The sequence below is a fragment of the Drosophila simulans genome, chromosome 2L (assembly GCF_016746395.2).
Source record: "Drosophila simulans strain w501 chromosome 2L, Prin_Dsim_3.1, whole genome shotgun sequence".
NCBI classification, from domain to species: Eukaryota; Metazoa; Arthropoda; class Insecta; order Diptera; family Drosophilidae; genus Drosophila; species Drosophila simulans.
In genome coordinates this window covers 12,086,561-12,108,459 of record NC_052520.2, presented here as the reverse complement: position 1 = coordinate 12,108,459, position 21,899 = coordinate 12,086,561, and the positions used below count along the sequence as shown (strand labels likewise).

Sequence of the window (21,899 nt, the reverse complement as noted above, 5' to 3'; positions counted from 1 at the left end):
CTAATTAATTTACCTAAATTAAACCATCAACAACAAAGCCCCAGCCCGGTTGTTTTACTTTGCAAAACCCTTTTCTTCTCTATTTTATGAATAAATATGTACACAATATTCAATTATCAGCTGAATCTGAAGCACAATTTCCTGATTTCCATGCTGATGCGAAACTAGTGCAAACATTCATTTTGGCCAGCATTAAATCAATCGAATCGTTTGATGTGCCACACAAACATTGTGTCACTTCACAATATATAATATATATAATCTTGAGAATGATATAGAAGACCAGTAGTAACCGACCTGCCTCCCCTAAAGACAATGGCATAAATTGTCAGCCGACAATTTAATAAACAATGCAAACTCAGGGCTAAAGTAATTAGACATTTATGGGGATGTGTGCTCGAGGCCCAAGCAAATGTAAATGCAACGAGTAGTGTAACTAATTAAGCAGCAAGAGATGCCCCAAAAACAGCTATGCAAAATTCGGGCATATTATTAAAGAATATATTTTCCATTTAAAGCTTGAATCCTTGAAATTAAATATCGCACACAATTACTGCCTTCGCTGTGGGTCGTAAAGAAGAAAGTCTTAACCGCAACAAGCCAAAGTCACGATGAGCGGGAGAAAGCAATTACTTTCTGCTTTGCTTGTTGCTTCTGCCACAAGGAGACGTCGGCGGTGGTCCTGCCACCCGAAAAATAAGAAAAAAAAATGGGAATAGAAAACTTTTTGTGGCCCTGACAGCAGTTTATGCTACACTTGCTCCGACTCAAACTGTCAATATTTTACTTTAAGACACCCAGAGCCACAAGGAGTCGGGCAGCAACCACATCATTTGCTATAAATTTACTTCATGCCGCTGCTGCTGTTGTAAGAACCCAAAACTCAACGGAACAGAACAACAAAGTGGCAACTTCTTGTGGGCGGTTCCAGACATAAATTCCTTCTCACTGATTTTCTCAAGCTGGACATGTAATGGGAATTAAAAAGAAAAAGTGCTCAAGATTCCTTTGCTAGAACTTTAAATAATACAATATTCACATTTTGCTGCAAAGTCAAATTAATATGCAACACTTTTATGTGATTCAGATATTACGCTGGGATCTCAATTAGTTTGTCAGAAATATTTTATGTGGTTTAGAGCAGTAGGAGTTAACTATTTCATGCTTTTTAATCTCTCAACTTTTGCAGATAATAGCCTATTGTGAAATTTCCTATTGCCCAGCTACCAAAAATCCTACTGTACTTTGTGGTCGATGCTGAACATGTTTTCCTGCCAAAGTTAAGACGAAACCTGCCCCAACTGCCACCCGTTTGAAAGCGCCCACCCAAGTGGGCCGCAAATTTTGAGGTCAGTCTCGGATGGTCTGGCATAAATCTGAGTGCAAACTACACGGAGAAGGAGAAAGCGTCTTGGACACAGGACATCTCGGTTCCCAGACTCCTTTGGCCTGTGGCGAGTCCTTGGGAACGGACTTTGAACCCCACCGTTGATGCTGGTAATCAAGGCATTAAGTGTGTTTACTGTTTATTTTATTAGACTTTAAGGCTTAATAGCTTTTTCGAGAGCGTTTTTGGGCTCGCCTTTGTTTAGCTGCCTCCGCAACGAAACTCGACCCCCGCCCATTTAAGTATTTAATTAAAGTCAACTTTGATTTAATTAAAAGTTCTGGCGCTTGCCCAATATTTTGCTCATGAATTATTTATGCCAACAAAGGCGCAAAAAAATAAGAAAAAAAGCGACCAAACTGATTAAGTCGAATAAACATAAAAAAAGCGAGGCAATTGCTGATGGTAGAAAACAGGAAGTGCGACAAGTTACAAGTTTGCACCGCAAAATAAGAAAAACTCTTACTCTCATTAGCGAGAAACTTTGCCCAGGACTAAGACTATAACCTTCCCTATTTTCCTTAATACTATCCTCTTCCTCTTTTGAATGGCGAACTTTTCCTTAAACTTTTTCAGTCCTTTTTACGTTCTCTCACTTTTCCTATTTGTCTCAGCCAGTACTTGGTCAATTTCCTGGCCAGTTGCGATCGACTGTCATTGCCTACTTCCCTTTTGTACTAGGGGTAATCTGTTGATTTTCGTGAAAAATATATCCAATATCTTTCAAACAGATATATGGCATATATCAAACAGCAACATAAATTAAAAAAGAGCTACTTCAACAGGTGACGTAAAAATTTCATTGAATTTAAATTTAAATCAAAAAATGGTAGGCCAAGAAACCTTAATATTCTGTAAACAATTTTGTTTGGAAAATTTCGATTTCATTTTGTTTTCAATTTGATATCCATTACCATTTAAGGCATACTATCATTAAGAACACTTGAAAATGTGAAATATCTAATCAACATGAAGCTATTTTTGAAATCATCAGTTTATGTTTTATTCTATAAACCATTGTCTTTTAGAAAATTCGCTGTTAAAGGGTATTATTTAGCCTATATTTTGTGTGTTTTTTTCTGAAGTCTGGGGCACAGCACTGACCTAGTATAAATATTAAAACAGTAGCTGAACGAGTTTTCCAGCCACACCGAAGCAACTGGGGAGCAACTGCGACGACTCTGTAATAATTTATATTTATTTTCTGTTATCTATTTGACCAAAAATTGCAAACTGCAAAATTGCCAAACGAGAGCACCAGAGTCTGGGCCTCATGAAATTTCTATTGGCAGTGGATGTTGGATGGGTGGTTGGGTGGATTTTCCCGCCAGGTGGGTGGACAGAACTTCCATTGTTGTGTCAGTTCCATGTTCATGTTTCATGTCCATATGCACACGCTCTGCTGTTTGTTGTTTATGCAAATCTCAAATGCCTCGTAAAAGTAAATGAACAGACAACAGAAGGCAAACTGAACAAAAACCGGCAAACAAAAAAAAAAAGCCTAAAACAATTTCATATTGAAAATAAGCTGTTGCCCTTTGCGGCTCAGTACTTGATGAAAAGTGAAGTGTTTGCCTTTGGGATAATAAAAACAAAATATATATATAATAATATAATATTGAAGAACTTACAGCATGGATTTTAATGAAATGATACATTTTGATTCCAAAACATAACCAATATGGAATTGTTTACTGTCCAGCTTAATACATTTTGTACTTTTTTCCAAATACACAAATGCTTTTACTCCATTTTTTATAAAGAAAGGCATGACTGGCATTTTAGGCTCATTTATTTAGTAATATTGCATTGAAGAAACCATTCCATGGTTTTCTTCACGACGTGTTCAAAGCAATTAACACATTGTCCACCTTTTTAATGCTTTCAGCCAGAAAGGAAAAAGCCAAAACACTTTCGACTTGGCCCATCGATGAGAGTTGGCCAAAACAGAAAGTTGCGTGCCAAACACTCGCAAACTGAACAATTTTATATATCAGACTCTCTACCTTTTATTGGTCAAAGAAATGGGGGAATTATTTATGAAACCCACACACGCAGCTGGCGGCACATTTCTCATTTAACTGCCTTCACCATTTGCTAATTAATTCGAGAAATTCCATTTATTTCAACGCTGAAACAACTAAATTTCACTCCCTATTTGTTCTCGATTCTTCTTGAGCCGCAAGAATGTCGAAATCAATTTGTGTTGCGTTTGCTTTTTCGACTTCGGCAACGAGATTTGTGTTTTTACGACTTTTGGCATGTCCAGCAGGAAAAAAAGAACGAGGAAAACTCCTGCTTTTCCCACAATTGCGTGTTTTCTCAACGGAGGTTAGGATCGTTTAACTTCTGACCAACTGCTCACGCAAAAAATATTTGTACGAAATCAAATTAATGGCCTCCCGTTGATGTTTTATTAATTTATACGGCTTTTCCCCACTCCTCACCAGCTACGAAACAAATGATATTGCTCATACGACGCGTGGTTTGCATTATTGAGTAATTAAATACTAATTAAAGCGTAACATGAGCCAATTCCCTTGATTTTTATGTGAAGCCTCGCGCCGCTGAGGATTTTAACGAGAAAATGGTCGACTTTGTTCTTATCCCCAGATTGCGTCAGCATTAATTAGTTGCCGGAGTATTTTTAAATTGCCTATGCTTTTTACGCGCTATAATTAAACGTATTGCAAGTGAGGTCCTTTCGCAATGAATAATAAGCAATGCTTTATTTTTAAGCAGCAACTTGATTTAAATGAAATTCTATCTTTGCAGATATAAACCTTTTAGGCAAAACGCATTAAATCTGACACGCAAAGTGCTGTAAATAACAAATTAGGCGAAAGGAGCCCAATAACAATTTTGCACGGCTAGACGACTTTGGTCCTGTTTAATTGCCCCACAGTGATTTGCATCCTGGTTGCTAGTAAAACCAGAAGCCAGACATTGAGGGCATGGGTCTCATAAAGGACACTTGTCTGGCTTTCGCTCCGCTTCGGAAAACTCCTCAACTGAACTGAACTAATTACTCGGCGAGTTTCCCGACTCCCAAGAGTGCGGTGCCAAACAACATGACAAAAAAAAAAAGTATATGCATGCATTTTATACATTGATAAATGCAATAAACTTTGACAATATTGTATTGTCGCTGCTGATAAAAATGTATAAATAAATATATTTTTTCGCTGCAATGGGCTTTTTTTTGCACATTTTGTGCTGACATGTCACTCAAATTGTGCGACGTTCGATTCTGTTTGCCCGACTTCCTGCTCTTGTTGTTGTTTGCTCCTGTTGTATAATATATCCTATCATAATCTTTCCTGACACGCGATGCTCCCGTTGCCGCTTCAGTTTCCTTTTTTTATTATTATCCTTATCTTCAACTGGGTTCGTTTGTTTTCCATCCGCTTTTCCATCCCTTCAAATATTGTTGCGACCCATCAATTTGATGTTGTCAATTTTCGTGAAAATTTATTGTTTGTTGCTTTCGAAATTTGACATTGTCATGCAGTTCGTTAGCCATTTCTGGCTGAATTGTGATGTATTAAAACAGTTGACAGACCATTGCATGGTCAGAAATGTAAGCTAAGGATATTTTCGTTTCGAAATGAAAGCCTGAGTACGCTAATTGAACTTTAAGTCCTTAAAAACTATGAACAAAACAGGTCAGTATCATGTATGAAACTTAGAAATTGATAAACAATTTAAAACCACCTGCCAAAAACCAACGGTCTGCGATATAATTCTTCTTTCATATTTCTAAGCGAAATGAAAAATTCTGCAAATATCCTACACAAAAGCACACAGGTTTTCGCCAGTATTCGATTTACAGAGCCGCATTTAAATCTTTCACTCGATGTGTGTGCATCTGGTGTGCTTATCGGGTCTGCCGCCATAGGTTTTTGTCAAATAAATATTGGGTGCAACATTCGCACATAAAATACACAAAAACAAACCAAAATGCGCCAAAACCGGTATAAAGAAAACAGACAACAAATAAAAATAGGAACGAAAGATATCGGAGGGGGGGTAGATAGGTGCGGGGAGCACACAAAGCTGTTGACATTTTGTGGAGGATATTCACGGAGTGGATGCACCAGATACAGATACGGATTGAATGGGGCTATATAGCTTATGGTGGGGATTCCCCTGCCCAGCTACTACGACGTTTGTTTATTTTCCGGCTTCATGTTAATTCGTGTGTAATAGACAATGTGGCCGAAATCAGCAAAAAGACCAAAAGGATTGGCCTGAGGAAAGAAACACAGTTAAAATCCCTTTTGCCTGCGTGGTGTTTTGTGTCCCTTCTCGATTTTCGTTATCAAAAAGGGTTGTGCTTTGTTTTACACACAATCTGCAGGTGTCCTGTGACTTTGGCCAGTCGCAGGACCTTTCTCTTTCCGAGAATATCTGTATCTGTGACTCACCTTTCTGTCTGTCTGTAAACAAAAATATTATCAGCAATTTTCCCCTCCTTTGTGAAAACGATTTAAAAAAAGGGTTCAACGTGAAATTGAATTAGGTTTGCGAAATTGCGTGGATTTGTTTTGCAAAACAGAATTTAAAGATTTTACGCTGATTCGGAGCGTTTTACTGGTAAGTTAATGCAAAGTAACTAAGTGGCCCATTAAAAATATCATATTTAATTCCTTAGGTAAGCTGAATAATTAAGTTGAATACAAGTTTTGCTGAATTTGTGCATTCATTTCATTTTCATTTTGGCATTTATTATTAGCTTCCTATTTATTTTCGTAAATATTTCACGAGACCATGTCCAACTCAAAGACTTTAATAGCTATCTGCAAAATATGCAAAATTTATTTAACAACAATCGAGAGATTAAAGCTGGGGCCAAGCTCCACTTGCTAAACTGAACTACATCAATAATTGAATACAATAAATGTGCTCCAGAACACAGTGCGTATGAGTTATGTTGTCGTTGCCGACGTCGCCGTCGTTTGTCGCTTGTTAATATGGCTCATAAATAACACATTTATGGCACAGACACACGCACAGTTCAGGACGCATTACAATGAACTCACACAGACACGCGGAATGCGGACAAGTGTGCGTGTCTCTGAATTTACACACACACACTCATTTGTTTGGCCTGTCCGTGTCTCTCTATTAGCAGCTTTGATATGCAAATTTTGCGCCTACATAATAAAGTTGCACCAGATTTTTAACCCGCTATACACACACACGCACACACACGCACACCACGCCCAGTTACGCAGACTAATGCAAATCCTAATAGTTTAATATGCTTATAATTGTTGGCTAAAATTGTATTGTGCTGCTGTTTTGTTCGCCTCGTGCCATCTCACTTTGCCATTTAAATATTTTATTAATTTCCTATATATTTTTGACCATTTAAATTTTCGTCGGCGCCGAGCGTTGAGTGCATTTGACAGACAGACAGGCATTGTTTAGGCTTCCCAGTACGCACCACTTCCCCTCTTCTATCTCAGGTTTGATTTATGTTTTATGCATTTTACCAAATGAATTTAATTTATGGTAGAATATTCTATACACACTTTTTTTTACAAATATTCGCTCGCTGTCAGAAATGCTCATTTCGGAATGCTCGACGGAAGTGGCGAACGTTTGTTTGGTTTTCAGGCAGTTTTTACTATTTTTGCAGGGCGACGTGAAACAATTTGTTTGGAGGGAAAAGGGGCGGGCCATATACATATCGATTTTAAAACAATGCGTGTAAAGGATATGAGGGTTTTGGTATTCAAAATTCCATCAATTTTTAATTGAGGAAATTGTGTAGGAAATTTAAAAGTACTTTTTGCGTTTTTTGCAGCTAGTTGAAGTGGTTGCAATTAAGTTAGAAAGAATAACTGTATTTATCAAAATATAAAGGCAGTTACTTAGCTATAATAACTATTATAATATTATCTTTAAGCAATTTGGATTTTTCTTGAATTTTTCTTTGACGCCAAATCGACTCAGGCAGCTGCAGCTTTCACTTTTACACCATCAAATTGAAACATTTCCAGTGATTTCACTTGCAGAATTTTCACAGAATTTTCGCATAAAGCCCTGGGAACTTGGCCCAATTATGGACCGGCACAAACAACACCAGCCGATGTTGTACCGCGCCAGACGCCCAAAAGTCGGCAAATGTTTTTTGTTTGCTCTGGTGGTTACGGGGACTGGATTCTGGGATCTGAATTCTGGATACTGGGTTCTGGGGATCTGGCTTGGCAGTTAAACCGCACTTGCGGCAGTCACCTTGTCGCTCCGCTTCCCTTTTCCTCTTGCTCTTCATTTTATGGAAAAACCATGGGTGGTTTGGGTGCCAAGTGGGTGGTTATACACACATACATACACTCTGTCATAAATCTCACAATTTCTGCATGAAACTCAGCTGCGTTTTGGCTTGGCTTGGCTTTATTGCCGCCAGTAGACGCGACTCGTTGTTGCTTCTCTACTTTTATATATTTATGTATATATAAAGTTCAGCGCGAAATGTCTTAATAAAGTCTTCTGAGCGCGGAGATAGCAGTGCAAAAAGCCAGACTGAGATGTCCCGCTAACATCTTTATGTCAAGGACATTTTTATGCCTCCCACAGCCGTCGGACAGAGATAGAGATTAGATATCCGGTGTTGTTTTTACGTTCAGATTTGGCTTTATGGCCAAAAAAAAGGCATTTATTTTGAAAGTATTGACAAAATTAAGTGTGATTTTATATTGGGAATACTGTGTTGGTAACAGAATACTCATGTAGCAAATTCAAAGCCAATGATTAGTTTAACAACATTTGATATTGGATATTCCAAAAGGACATTTCCACAATTACTATTTCGTATCTTACAGATAGAAATTATATGTTATAGTATGTTATAGTTACAGTGCCCATTAGATTATGAAACTTGTTTGGCTTTTAGACTTCATTAAGCATTCATCCCCGTCAGTAGAAAATCTTGTTTGCTTTTCAGTTTTTACTCTTTATGCGATATGGCTCTGCACCAAAATTTAATAAAGTCTAGTTAGTTAGGGCCAATTTGCTCACCCAATTTCCACCCAGCCCAATTAGCGTGAGCGTCTTTAGCCACAGCACTCGCCATGTGTCCCCCACTCATGTCTTTATTAAATGCTCCCGATGTCTGAACATCTGCTATGAGCATATGGAGGAGGTCTAGGATATATATATATATACAAACATATGTCGAATGTTGCGTGTGTCCGTAATTTAATAAATTTAATGAACATATGCCGCCAGTGGAAACAAGCTGAGATTGAAGAGATTCAGAGGTGGAAAAGAAGATGTTCCCTGGCTGAAAGACACACACAGACTTCAATGTCAATGGGCATTTGGCTGGGTATAATTTTTCACTGCCCCTCTAGAAATATACAAATATACATAAACACGGAAAAGTTGGGGGAGAAAGATTATGTGGACGTGTGCCCACTGACTTATGATTGATGTCTTTTGTTATTGTTCCCACTTTTATGTATTTCTCATCTCGTTTCTCACCCCCAAACTTTTTTTCCTTTGGTTTATTAGATATAATATTTTAGTGGCCTTTTGTGAGTGTGTTCCTTTTTTTTTTGTTATTCGATGCTTTTCAGCAGACATGTGTTTACTCTTGTTTCCGAGTGCAAAGTGGAATAGAAGGGGGGGGAGGTGGACCTGGATATATATTTCATGAATTTTTTTCACTGTGCATAACAAAAGGCGGCACTTAAATGATGTCTCTCTCCTTGTTTTCCGCCTCTAAATTATGTTCCATATGCTCATCTTCATTCTCCTTTTCCTTCAGCAATAAATGTTTGCCACATTTTTCTTAACAATTTCATGGAAATTGCTCATTTTATGTTCAAATTTTGTGAGCTCCTTTTTCGGCTTTCCTCTTTTTGTTTGCAGAAATTGTTTATTTTTATTTATATGGTCGGGTTTAATTGGCCGCACACACACACATAAAAAGGGGAAGGAATGCGAGTAGAGGCCATAAAGATTATGTTAATGCGTATAAAAAATTGGGATCAAAATGGTTTTACAGTCATAGTAACTTGAAGGTCTTTGCCTTAAGGGTAGCAATAAATCACTTAGAAAATGGTACTTAAAATGTTCTATGCAGTAGACTATAACACGCAAGGAATTTTGAAAATAAATGTTTAAAATACCGAAAATAAGTAAGCTGTATGTGAATGTAATTTTTAAACAATTAAAAAAATACATACGAAATTTGTATAACTAATACAATAATAGCACAAAAAAGTAGGCTTTAATATTGATTTGTTAATATTACGTATACGCACCATATGGTGGAAAAAACCATTTATCAATTAACAGAATGAGAGATTTATTTAATTTTGTATGAAATAATCTTAATTTTTTTAAACATCAGAAAATAAAGTTTGTCCAACAGTTAAGCCGCGTTTTAAGCCCACATTGCTGTTACGGTTATTTATTTGGCTCAGATGTTAAACAATTTACTGGCTATTTTCACTGCATTTTTTACGCTTTGGCATTGCGGTTGAGTTTCCTGCGTCTTTTGTTGTTTGTTTGCTGTTGTTGGCGAGGCGTCAGCTGACGTTGGCACATATTCAATACATTTCCCTTATGCCTGCGAACTGGAGCTAATTTGTTTACTGTCGGGTCCAGCCATATACCATATACCCTATTTGCGTACACAGTTTTCGGTCCAATTTTCCCAGCCGCCATTCATTTGTGCCAGCTGGTCAAACCATTTCCATAGCACACGATGTGCTTTTCCATTGGCTGGCAAAATTAATTTTTAAATACGCCCCGAAATAACTTTTTTAATTAAATTTCTACCATGCCACTGAGTTGACTTAATGCCACGAAGTTTAGCTAATACTTAAACAATTAGTGGAAGAGAGTGCCTCGTCTTTTTCTCATTTTGTTTTTCTTTGTCTTTTGTGTCTGGGAATTCTTGGGAAGTTTTTGTTTTCACTGGTTTACCTTTTTTACATATCCTATTTTAAAACAAGGAAAATTGACTTTGGATTTTATTTTAGCTTAGCTTGCTAAGATTGCTTCGGATTATAAATTTAATTGTATTGTGTATATATCTGCATCTAGATATACTTGAACAGCTAAGTTGTTTGCTTAATTTTTATCTACTACCACCCACTCCATAAATTGTTGGTATTCTTAATTCAATTGATATTCAGCCGCTTGGGTGGCAACAAAAAATATTTCCTTGTTAACTTTCAGCGCAGAGTAGTTATGGATTTATTTTATTTTTATAACAAGAGCTTAACCTGAATTCAGCGTTTCGGCAGCTGTTACAACCGATTGCTTTTGTTTCGCTTATTGTTAAACAATTTACAGGCTTAGCCTCGAATGCGCACAAAAGTTGAATAAAAATGTTTTCATTTGCATTGGGTGAGCGTTTATTCATTGCCATTTATTAATTAACTATAAATTGAAACGAATTCCCTCTCTGCCTTTCGCTTTCGATTCAATTATTGACGGCAAACAAAACAAAATATTTTACAAGCGAATTAATTTTTATAGAAAACCATATTTTTTGTTTAACTTTTTCTCTGGGAAAAATGGGGGCAATTAGTAAAGAATAAAACGTGGTAAAAAAAATAACTGCTGAACTCTGTACGTGGCATACTTTTTCACAGTGAGCCAAATAAAGCTTTTAATTGTTGCGAATGGATTAAGGGTTCACGGTGCGTATACTTAATGCAGGCCAAGTCAATTCATATTTATGTTAGCATTAAATGTGTGGCTGATGTTTTTATAAAGCGCTGTACGCGCAGTTGGTTTAAAAATGATTATGCTTTAATTTCCATACTCTATAAAAGGTGCCACACAAAACTATATAGTTTATATATGCAAACCATAAGTATATGTGAAAAGATTACAAACTATTTTTACCATACAACGTTTTGAATTCTAAGCAAAATATTTAAAAATGTTATAGGATTTTTCCCTATTTTGTTTATCCCAGTCCGCTTGCATATTCCTTACTCCCCGCTGCTAGTAATTAAAACTATAATTTTTCCCATAAAATACTTTAAACACATCGCATTGCATATTTATATTGTTTTTGGTGTTGAAGATTTTTTTTTTTGATAAGCAATTAATTGAAATATGATTGCCAATTAAAAGCATACTTGATGACCCACAAGCAGTGGCATATTTTAACATTTAAATTCATAATTAATGCAGCTGGCAATAAAAACTGCATAATAAAATAAAAACAGTGTATTTAATTAAAGTTTGTGGCGATATTGAAAATCCGTGTCGTTCACTTTTAATGGGACAAATGCGCAAAGGCTTGTCACGTGCAGTCTAGTCTAGTCGCAACAACTAATTGAAAGGCAGACGGAAGAAAAAGTAAACAAAATTTCCATGCCAAGGAGGATGGAGAGTGGGAAGGACGAAGGCCTACAAAGGATGGCGATGGAAAGAGCAAGGATGGAGGAAGCAAAAAAAAAAAAACAGAAGAAGTGGAGCACAGCTGCCGACCGACGACGTCCTTGCCCATCGTTATTATCCTGTTATCTCTCTAATAATGCCTCAGAGAGTTTGTAATTAAATTTTTCAAACACTGACGTCGTTGGCGACGAGAGTGGCTGGCAGAGACTTGCGATCCGCAGACCAGTTGCAAAGATACAGCGAGGAGGGTGTATTCAGATACAGCTACAGATACGCTCACATAAAGAACGTTACGCGCACGAGTGCCACTAGTTAGTTAGATAATAACGCTCAACGGAAGCCGTTCAAAGCGGAAACGGAAGTCAAGTTAAGCGCACTACTAAACAGATACTTCAACAACGCAGCAAGGGGAAGGGGGAGCGGAATGAAATGGAATGGCGGAGCGGCGGAGAATAGGACAGCAGATGGAGCAGGATATTGATTGACTGCTGAAACGACGTAAACAAAACCGATTGAATCCAAATGACTAAACGAAGGAGTGGATTGAGTTATGTTCAATTCAGCTCTTAAGTCTTTTTTTCTAGCCAATTTTGCACAAAAGAATTCATTATTCGCAATACAATTCAGTTACGGTGCATATGTATGGAAGACGTCTTGTTCAAATTATGAATAAGTCTGTTTATTCTCAATGCAAATATGAAATACATAACTCCTAATTAATATAACAACATAATTCATTCAATTTTTTAATACTAATCAAATCTACATATTTGCTTTGAAGGATATAATTTATAAATAAACTTTGCTCGCCATGCAAATAAAAAAAAGGAATGATATTGGGTTCTCTTTTGTGAATATTTGTACGATGGATTATAGAGTTTTCCCTGCTCTTCTTTTAGCTCTCTGTTGAATTTTCTTTTTGAATGTGTGTGGTTTCTGGATCACACCAATACAAATTAGTTACGTACGCAGGACGCCTGGGTCCTTGTGGAAGGAAGACGGTGCTAGTCGTCTGGCAGCGTTCGTTTCTCTCCCTTCCACCAGTGCAACCACAGGAGACTGGCAACGCAACAGTCAAGTCACGTCAAAGGCAGTCTGTCTCCCTTGCTCATTTCCCTTTTTTCCGCTTTTCCGTCTGCGTATTTCGTTTCACTTTGAATCCGTCCGATGTTCTATTTAAATGGTTACGTAATTGCATAATTATGGGCAAATGTAAGTTGAAACTTGTGGTTTGTCTCGCTCCTCTGTAAACAAGATTTTCACAAAGAGCTTTGGTATTTGTTGTGGGAGGAAAATTAATTCGGGGAAAAGCATTCAGGCAGGTCACTGAACTGGCACCAACTTTTTAGCTGGAACTTGGTAACCATTTGGCAGTGGAAGCATATAAATGACGCTCATAATTCAGGTTTTAAGATAGTAAGATATATATGTGATAACAAAAAGAAAGCAATCGCTTTTTCGATATAGGAAAATACTGAAATGCTTTAAAATTAGACAAAAGGTACCCCTTAAATCAGCAAATACCCATTCTTTTCTACTTTAACTCATAACATCACGCACTCATCTCCACCTTAGAATTTAAAATCAGTCCCAGATGTCAGACATTTAATTAAAAGCAATAAATCAAATGCCTGACAACTTTATGCAAATACCATTCAACCATTTTTAGCCTAAGGTCAAAATACATGAGTTTGCATTTACACATTTAAAAAATCAAAATACACAAAAATAAAATGCTGAATGCAATTTATACAAAAAGGAATTATATTTTTATGCATAGTAAATATAAGGACACGGACCATGAGACATATTTTTTATCCCTCTCACGTTTTTCAATTAAAAGCACGTTTCCTTTTTCCGGTCTTGTCTTTTATCTCGCCTTATATTTCCCCCAAAATTCCCGCAGTCTTTTGCTGTCAACAGACTTCGCGTTAAAAAACGCCAGCAAGAAAACGCACCCGCGTTTATTTCCGCTAGGCAACCGCGTCGGCACGTGATTGGTGACGAATTTCCATTTTTGTTGATTTCTGCTGTTGTTTGTTTCCCCGCTTGCGGCCACCACTTGCCAATTTAAATTTTGCGGCCTAACATTTATGCAATAGATTGTTAAACACAGTTTTGTGCCACATTATCACATTTAAAATTTTATTAAAATCGTAGCACAATATTTGACTTGATGTTTGCCTGGCAGTTATTTACCCGATTTTGCCAATTTAACATGAAAGTGATTTATTTAGTAGAGAGTTTCTGATTTAAGTGTTCGCTTAAAGTTTTATGAAGAAACTATTTGTAGAATCAAAATTGTACATATTCTGTAAGATTCCATGGAACCCGAACTTTCAACAAATTAAATTATATTAATCATTTTCACATCGTTTTCCCTGGCACAATTATTTTCAAATTTCATATAAACTGGCATGACTCCGGACCAGTCAGAGTACAAAAACTCACAAATTATGCGCAGACCATAAAAACGAAACGAGATTCCACTTTGCCACCATATATCCCGCACCCATGGAATATTCTTCTCAGCCAGGAGAGCCGCCATCTGCTGCCCCAAAGAAATCAAAACACTTATCAAATATGCATTGCGCATATTAAAAATCAATTAAATATTTACACAAACACACAAAATGGCGGCGGCCAAGAGCACTTAAAAATGACTGGCATGGCAAAAACAATGCTCACTGCGAGTTTAACAAAGGCAGCGAGCACTGTAATGTAATTGAGGCAGCAGCAAATATACAAGGGCGAAATGAAATTATAAATTTATTATGCCTCGGCTGTTGTTGTTTTCGGGGCGGCACGGTATTGTTCAGATTCACAGATAAAGGCGCTTTAAAAAACACTGAAAGACCTTGATTTATACGTTTTTAAAACCTAAAGGGACAAGCCAAAATAACATAAGAATTTATTTCTTTATTTATTATTTTTTGGCATATGAGCTTGCATTGCAAAAGGAAACTATTATTGCAAAGAATTCACATTTTGCACTTGAATTTCTTTCTTTATTTATCATCACCCTACGATTTTTTATATTTTAACATATGTCATAAAATGTAGGGTGTATTGACAACTCCAAAATGTATTTTTTTCTTTTAAAAGAAAGGTTGCAGAAAAGTTTCCAATATATGCTGTTAGCAAGGACTTCTTTAAGGATAATAACCAATAAAAGCAAGTGCTTGTACTGTTAATACTATTACAACTACTTATATTTCCATTGGCAACACCCCTTCCCGTCTAAAAAATTAGTTTTCCAAATCTTTTAAACCAGTTTCTTTGGATTTTTGAATTTTATACAGCCTGGCAACCACGGTAACGGAAATGGAAATTGCAATTGCAAAACAGACGCGCAAACACATCGCAGGAATGCAAGTGTGGGAAAAAGCGAGGGAGACGGCAAACGGAAGGGAATAAAGGAGGAGAAAGGCTGCCATTGCTGTTGTTGAAGTTTTGCATTTCCGGTATGCAAACACACTCACATGCACACACATTTAAACGCAAAGAGAGTGGGAAAGACACAATCTGAAGACGTAACAATGTGTAATTGTTGTTGCCCATTGATAAAGCTTAACAGTCAAAAAAGCCGAGAGAGAAGCCAGCCACAAAACTCATTTGCATTTAACACGTTGACACACAGCAGGAAGTTACAGTGACAATCGGCTAAATGCAACTATGCGATGTCACTTTAACGCAATGAAAGATTAAGCGCAACATTGCAAACGATTTCTTGTTGAAACGCGACTATTTGATATACTGAGAAAAATTTTAAAATTGTTGACTGCAATCAAACAATCAAAAACAAAGCTTGCAAAGTAACTAACTTGTTCGCTACACAAAATATTAGTTTATTTACATGCTCACAGAAATCATTCCCCAACATGAATTAAAGCTCGTCTTTAAAACGCAATCACTCAATATTAAATAATTAAAAAACCAATGAGCTTTTTTATGTAACACTAGTACATATTAAATTGCTTACTTTAGTGTTGCGTTGCAATACACTTTAAGCTGCACAGTGGCAATCGAATTTACTTGCCGTAAATCAACAAAGGACAAAGGCCAACCGAGAGCCTTTGATTACGACTGTTATCATTTGAGCCTGTCTCTTTTTTATTGCACACACAGACGCACTCCCTTTTTATATAGATTTCTTTTCCACTTTGACTGATTGAATTTTCGACGGCGCACCTAATTGTACACTTAACCGAGTGCGACAGAAAGGACCGAATGTATAAATAATTAAAGGAGCCGGGCTCCTTGGTAATTCTCTTTATTTTTTATTTTTTGGGTTAATTGCAGAGTTAAATTCGAGTCTTACAAAAGTGTTGCCTACTTAAAAGGGCACACACTGGCGCAAACGTCCGGACGCGATAACGGTACCCAACGACAACGGCTAACGACAATCGACGAACAGGACGAACAAGACGAACGACGCAGGATAACACCGCTGATCAGAACATCCGCACCGTTTGAAAGCACGATTTATACTAAATACTGATTTCGCTTCGGCAGCTGAGTCGGCAATTGTCAAATTGAATTTCGCACACTCACACAGGGTCCTTTGGCGAAGGTCCTGCAGGAATTGGCTCTCTGTTTACAGGCGGCAAACGTTGTGTGCTAAAAGCCAGAGTAAATAATTCGATTCTCTCTGGTACATTTTCTCTCGTTCGCATCGAGTTCGGCTCTCCTGGCCGCCTCTTCTCTTCCACATGTTGCCATCATAGCAACCTGTTAGACTGAGTCCCCTTCGAAAATTGTCAATTGAATTAATGAATGGAAAACTGAATAACGTGAGTTTAATGCAGTTCAAAAACGAAAACAACAAACTAGTTAAATACTAGTTAAATCATTTAGTAATTTAAAAATAAACGTTTACTTTGGGTTGAGTATTATAAAAATGTTTCTTTTATTCAATTTTAATGTTGCTCAACAAAATTCAAACATTAATTAATGAAAAATCATAGAATGGTGATATTGTAAAAAACAATTCATATACAAATGAAAATAACTTTTGGGTCTTTTGTAGATAATTCAGCCATTTAAAAAATAAAATTATTTCGTTGACTTATTATATAATTAACTTAAGACAGTACTATTTAAAAACTTTAAATAAAAACTAAATAAAAAACAAGAAGGAAATCGAAATGACGAAAAAAACTAAGGGATATTTTATAAGATTAAAAGAGAAATATAACCCCTACGAAAGAGCGCGCCTGCGTAGGACTTCTTAACGGTAAAGGGAAATTTAGTAAACGAAACGGTTTGGGAAATATTGTACGGTCCGAAATAGACCAAAACAATAAGTTCTGTTTATCAAAATGTAAACAATGAAACATGGAAACAAAAAAAAATATTATTAAATATTAAAACAAGTGGGATTAAATTTAATTTATTTTGCATTGCGTTAACAGCTACCTAAAGCAAAATTATGCGAAAGGTTATTCCTTACATTTAAGTGTGTTCCGTTCATATAGTAAATATACATATATAAAAATAAACCCCTTTAGTTATTAAGTAAGATAACATCTTACAAGTAGGTCCTTAAGTATCTTAAAGAATATTTGCCTATAATTGCAGAGTGCTGCTATCCCCACAAACAGCCACCGACTAACCAAACTGATGGACATACAACAAGGATAACAACAAACAAGGACAACAGCCACAAACGTTGACAACGAACCGTGTGGCCAGCCGAGGAACAAATGCCGGCAACTTTAACCGCGAAAAGGCAACAGGAATAAAAAGGAAAGAAAAAAACAAAAACTATTGCTCTATATAAAGCAACAAACCCCATTTGAATACTCTAAATAAATGTTGTTTTAACTAAAACTGAAATCAACACTGTTAATTACTGTTTTATAGGCTTTAAAAGAAATTAGTTAACTTTCTGCTTGCACATAGTTTGTCTAATTAAGTAAGTTGCTTAATAATATTGTAATGCCCGCGTAAAGGGTAAAACCACGCAACGAAAAGCCTGAATGGGCTAAATTGAAGTGGAAATGGAATGTAACCAACATCATCCAGCGGCGGTAGTGGAAATGGGGTATGGGAGCTGGATGTGGCGATGTTGAACCTAGACGACAATAAATACGCAACAAAAACTACAACCAAAATGGGAAAAGACCGGGGTGGTAATCAGGTGAGAGGGAAAGGGAGGGGGGATAGAAAGCAGCCATAGCAACCTATCTCTGTCCAACTCGCAGAGCCATATCATCGCCGCATCATGATGTAAAAACTTTGCCCGCTCGCCGCTTTAACCCGTAGGAAAACCACTAACCCAAGACCCCCGATTTTCCACCTCCCCCAGCGGAGAGTCGCCTGGCCTTTAACACAATTTTTGTTTACAAACTTTTGCTTGTTTGTATATATTCCATCCGAAATGGGGGGAACGCAGGGGAAAAGGCAAAGGACCTCGATCCCCGTCCACAAAGGACTCCAATCCCTCATCCCGCCTCTGTTGACTTTTTCTGCGGCGACGCGACGCCCGCCAAAGTTGCGAAAATTTGTTTTTTTGTATATTATTTTTGTTCTTTTCCCCGACGCTTAACAAGAAAATTCCTGATGCGATTATGAGGCTCTTGTTAAGGTGAGCCAGAAAAATGGGAGGCACAACAACCAGATCGCATGACACAGAGAATGGAAATTCCTTTGTGGCAGCTTCGGTGGTCTACCGAAGCCAAAAACTTGATTGGGAAGCAGCGCTTTTCCTTACTACTGTTGCTTAACAAATTTCAGAATTTGCTTAATTATGTTTACTTATTCTTAATAAAGAAGTTTAATTGGTGTGCAAGATATATATATATGTACCTTAAAGCTGCAACGAATTTCCAAGAGTAATAATACTAAAGAAAAGAAAAAGAAAAGAAAGGATATATTAACTTTAATACCTCAGAAATACTGATTACAAATTGATGATTACAGCTTTGAGGCGAGTAAAAATGTACAATCCATTCAGATTGGTAAACTCTTGTTGCCACATATGATATTTATGGCATAAATGTGTCCTCACTTCCGTCCAAAAAACAATGTAGAAATCAATTAGCTGGCTCAGATACTCATAAAATTCGCCCCTTTGAGAATGTATCAAATTCCAAAAGGGGCAGCTCCTTGGGCGCCCAATAAACTTCTTGAGCATTCGCAAGGAGCAACCGCAGGAAAATGCACTCAAAAGTCTAGGTGACATCGCACCCCGCCCCCACGCACCCCCCTTCTCCCAGGCCCACCCACCTTGGCGAGCGACCACACAATGCAATAACGCCGACAGATTACAAAGTGCACATGTGGTAAGCTCCCGAAGTGCTGGGCGCATTGTGGAGCTACGTGGATGCCAATGGAGATGGGCTCTGAAAATCCATGTAAGGAGCAACGGAAACAAAGCACTTGGAACCTTGCGGTTGAAACCTTGTGCTCTCTGGTCCTTCAATACCCTTTCCCTTGGGATCATAACCAATCCCCATGGGAAGTGAGGAGCTTGTGAAGATATTTATACAATCAAAAATCTGACTTTGCTATTTAATCACGCTAATTATACAAATTAGAAGTTGGTTTCATAATTTAATGCTAACTATTACTTAGAACTGTATATGAAACCATATATTACAACTCTATTGAGCTGATTTCGAAGTAACAATGATGTAAATGCGTTAACTTTAGTGTACTTAAAACTCGGCTTTTTAAGACTGATTCCTTCTCTTATTGAGGTGGCATTTTGCCGAACTCCATTAAGTTGACGCGAAGAACTTTGCGTTTGTGGTCGCTGCTTGTTGCTCCTACCATTGTAGTTCATGTTGTACGGAGTGTGTCCAAAATGTATCGTTGTTGTCTCCATGTCGAGACTGCTGCCCCAAGCTTCCCAAAGGGGCACAGGAACTGGGAGTTGACCTCCACCCAGAGCATTCGCAGGCTCATGTGAAGGGAGAGACGCCCACAAGGGAGGCTATTCCCTTTTCAGGGCCCTCAACTTCAATGGGCATTCAAAGGATGCGAAGCTACTCTCTATTCATGTGACTGACCTATGACAACATCCATTCATAATCATGAAGGACTTGTGCTGATTTGATGATAAAAGCTTGACATAAATAAATCAAATGCAGGAACACGTCGCTCGCATTAGTTAATACTTTGCCATAAAGTTGATTAGAAAGTACAGTGAGTAAAAGCCTTATGCAGAAAACAAAACCAACTCCAAAGTTGCCTAGCATCCTTTTTTAATGCGACAAAAAAGGCAGTGAATGGCACAGGACTTTTCCTTTTTCTCCCAATCTATCCATTCCAATAAGCTGCTACCGGAAAAATTTCTGAGCACAGGGCCTTTTACAAAAAATATCAACGCAGCCTCGGCGAAGAGCAAGCGGATGAATTTGCCGCACGGAGGGGAATAAAGGATCTGAATTGGGAGCAAGGAGCTGAAGGATGAAGCATCCCCACACACACACACACGTGCACAAAACAGATAAATGGTAGCAAGTTTTTAACAAAACCAACGGAACGGGCAGTGCATTGAGCTCAGACATTTCCTGCCCCATGCATCCTCAAACAAAATAAGACAAAGCGATGCTATATCGACTATTGGATACCCAGTAAACAAAAACCAAATTTTAAACTATATATGCAGCGGAAGATACTTTAATGCAGCTTTAAGTTTTAAGCATATTTCAGACCGACAAAGAACTTTCTGCCTATGACATCCATATATACCCTGCAAGTTTAAAGAACAGGGTACTCCAGGAAGCAACAACGACAACATGTAAAATTATGCGTCAGTAGGAAGGAAAAGTTTATGGGGTGACCCCAGCAAAGTCGAGGCAAAAGAAGATTCGCAGACAGTTACGGTCCAAGTGCATTCATTGCCCCATCAAACTCGCCCAGGGAAAAAAGAAAATCGCAGGCGAGGGGATGGAAAAGGAAAAGCAGGCAGCCAAAAGGCGAGAAAGAGACGGGGCAGAGCACGCAAATATGCCAAAGCTTGCAGAGACAACAAACAGGAAGTACGCATTTCCTGCACTCGAGATAAAAAAAAAAAACCAGATAAAATAAAAACATTCCGAGGAGTAGGAATTGCTGGGAAAATATGGAGAAATCTGGGATCTGGGGAAGTCTGGGGAAAAGGGAAATGCAGTCGAGACACAGTAGAAATGTCGCGACGACAACTTTTTGACACAAAAGTGCCCGGAAAACAGTTTTTCTTTAGTTTTCCCAGCCAGTCGCCCTTCGCCGTGAAATTAATTGAAACCGACTAGACCTCTGGGGGGGTGGTGGAGTGAATGAATGAGGTGGACTTGCAGACTTGATCTTGACACTGTCCCCTGGCGATGTCCCTGAATTTTCCAAGTACTCCAGCTGCATTCTCCCCTTTTCAATTACAACTGACCCTGCGCATTTTATAACTTTACATGCATATTCTGAAGAAAAACTAAAAAACCTTTTAAAAAATTCAACAAGTTTATAGTTTTAGATACTAAATCTTAGTTGTCTTTATAGCGAATTTGTCTACTCAGCAGTCTGGAGCACCTTACTCCCCAAATGAGTTTCGTGTCACAGGTTGACCCGGTCGAGATTAAGTGGGCGTTTAATTTGGCAACTTGCAACTTGCCTCCCAAAAAACCAAAGCGCCTCCACACAAATCCCATTCCCACCCTCGTCTATGAAAATACTGCGTTAATGTAATCCACGCTCCTGGCATTTCCGTATGCTTTCGTTTGCTTTTTCTTCGTTGGTTTTTTTATTTTTGGGGGTTTTTTCTTGTTTTTTTTTGTTTTTTGCAGGACTTTGTCCTTGGCAGTTGCCTCGTAACTTTGCCACTTGGATGATCTCTCCCCTGCTGTTATGCTATTTTAGCTTAATCAACAAAGTAAATAAAATGTCCTGGCGATGACCCTTGGTTGGGTGGTTATTTTCTGTCATTTTTTATGAACTCAATGTACTAAATGAGTAACATAAATAAGTAAATAAGATTACCGTTTGTACATAAATGTTGATTTTTATAATGCATGCCATGCTAGTTAAATTACTTCAATTAGAAGAAATAAGCAATAAAGAAGCTTTGGAATGGCTGTCTATTGAAATACATGAATAAATACGAGTATTCACTACTTTCCACTCAACCATACCCACAACTCATTAAAATCTTTTG

General features: G+C 37.7%; 1 protein-coding gene across 3 annotated transcripts in view; it reads right to left on the bottom strand.

Moving 5' to 3' along the window:
• Positions 1 to 21,899, bottom strand: part of LOC6732078 (CUGBP Elav-like family member 2) — a 102,424-nt gene that overhangs the window by 75,316 nt on the left and 5,209 nt on the right. The window lies entirely within an intron of this gene.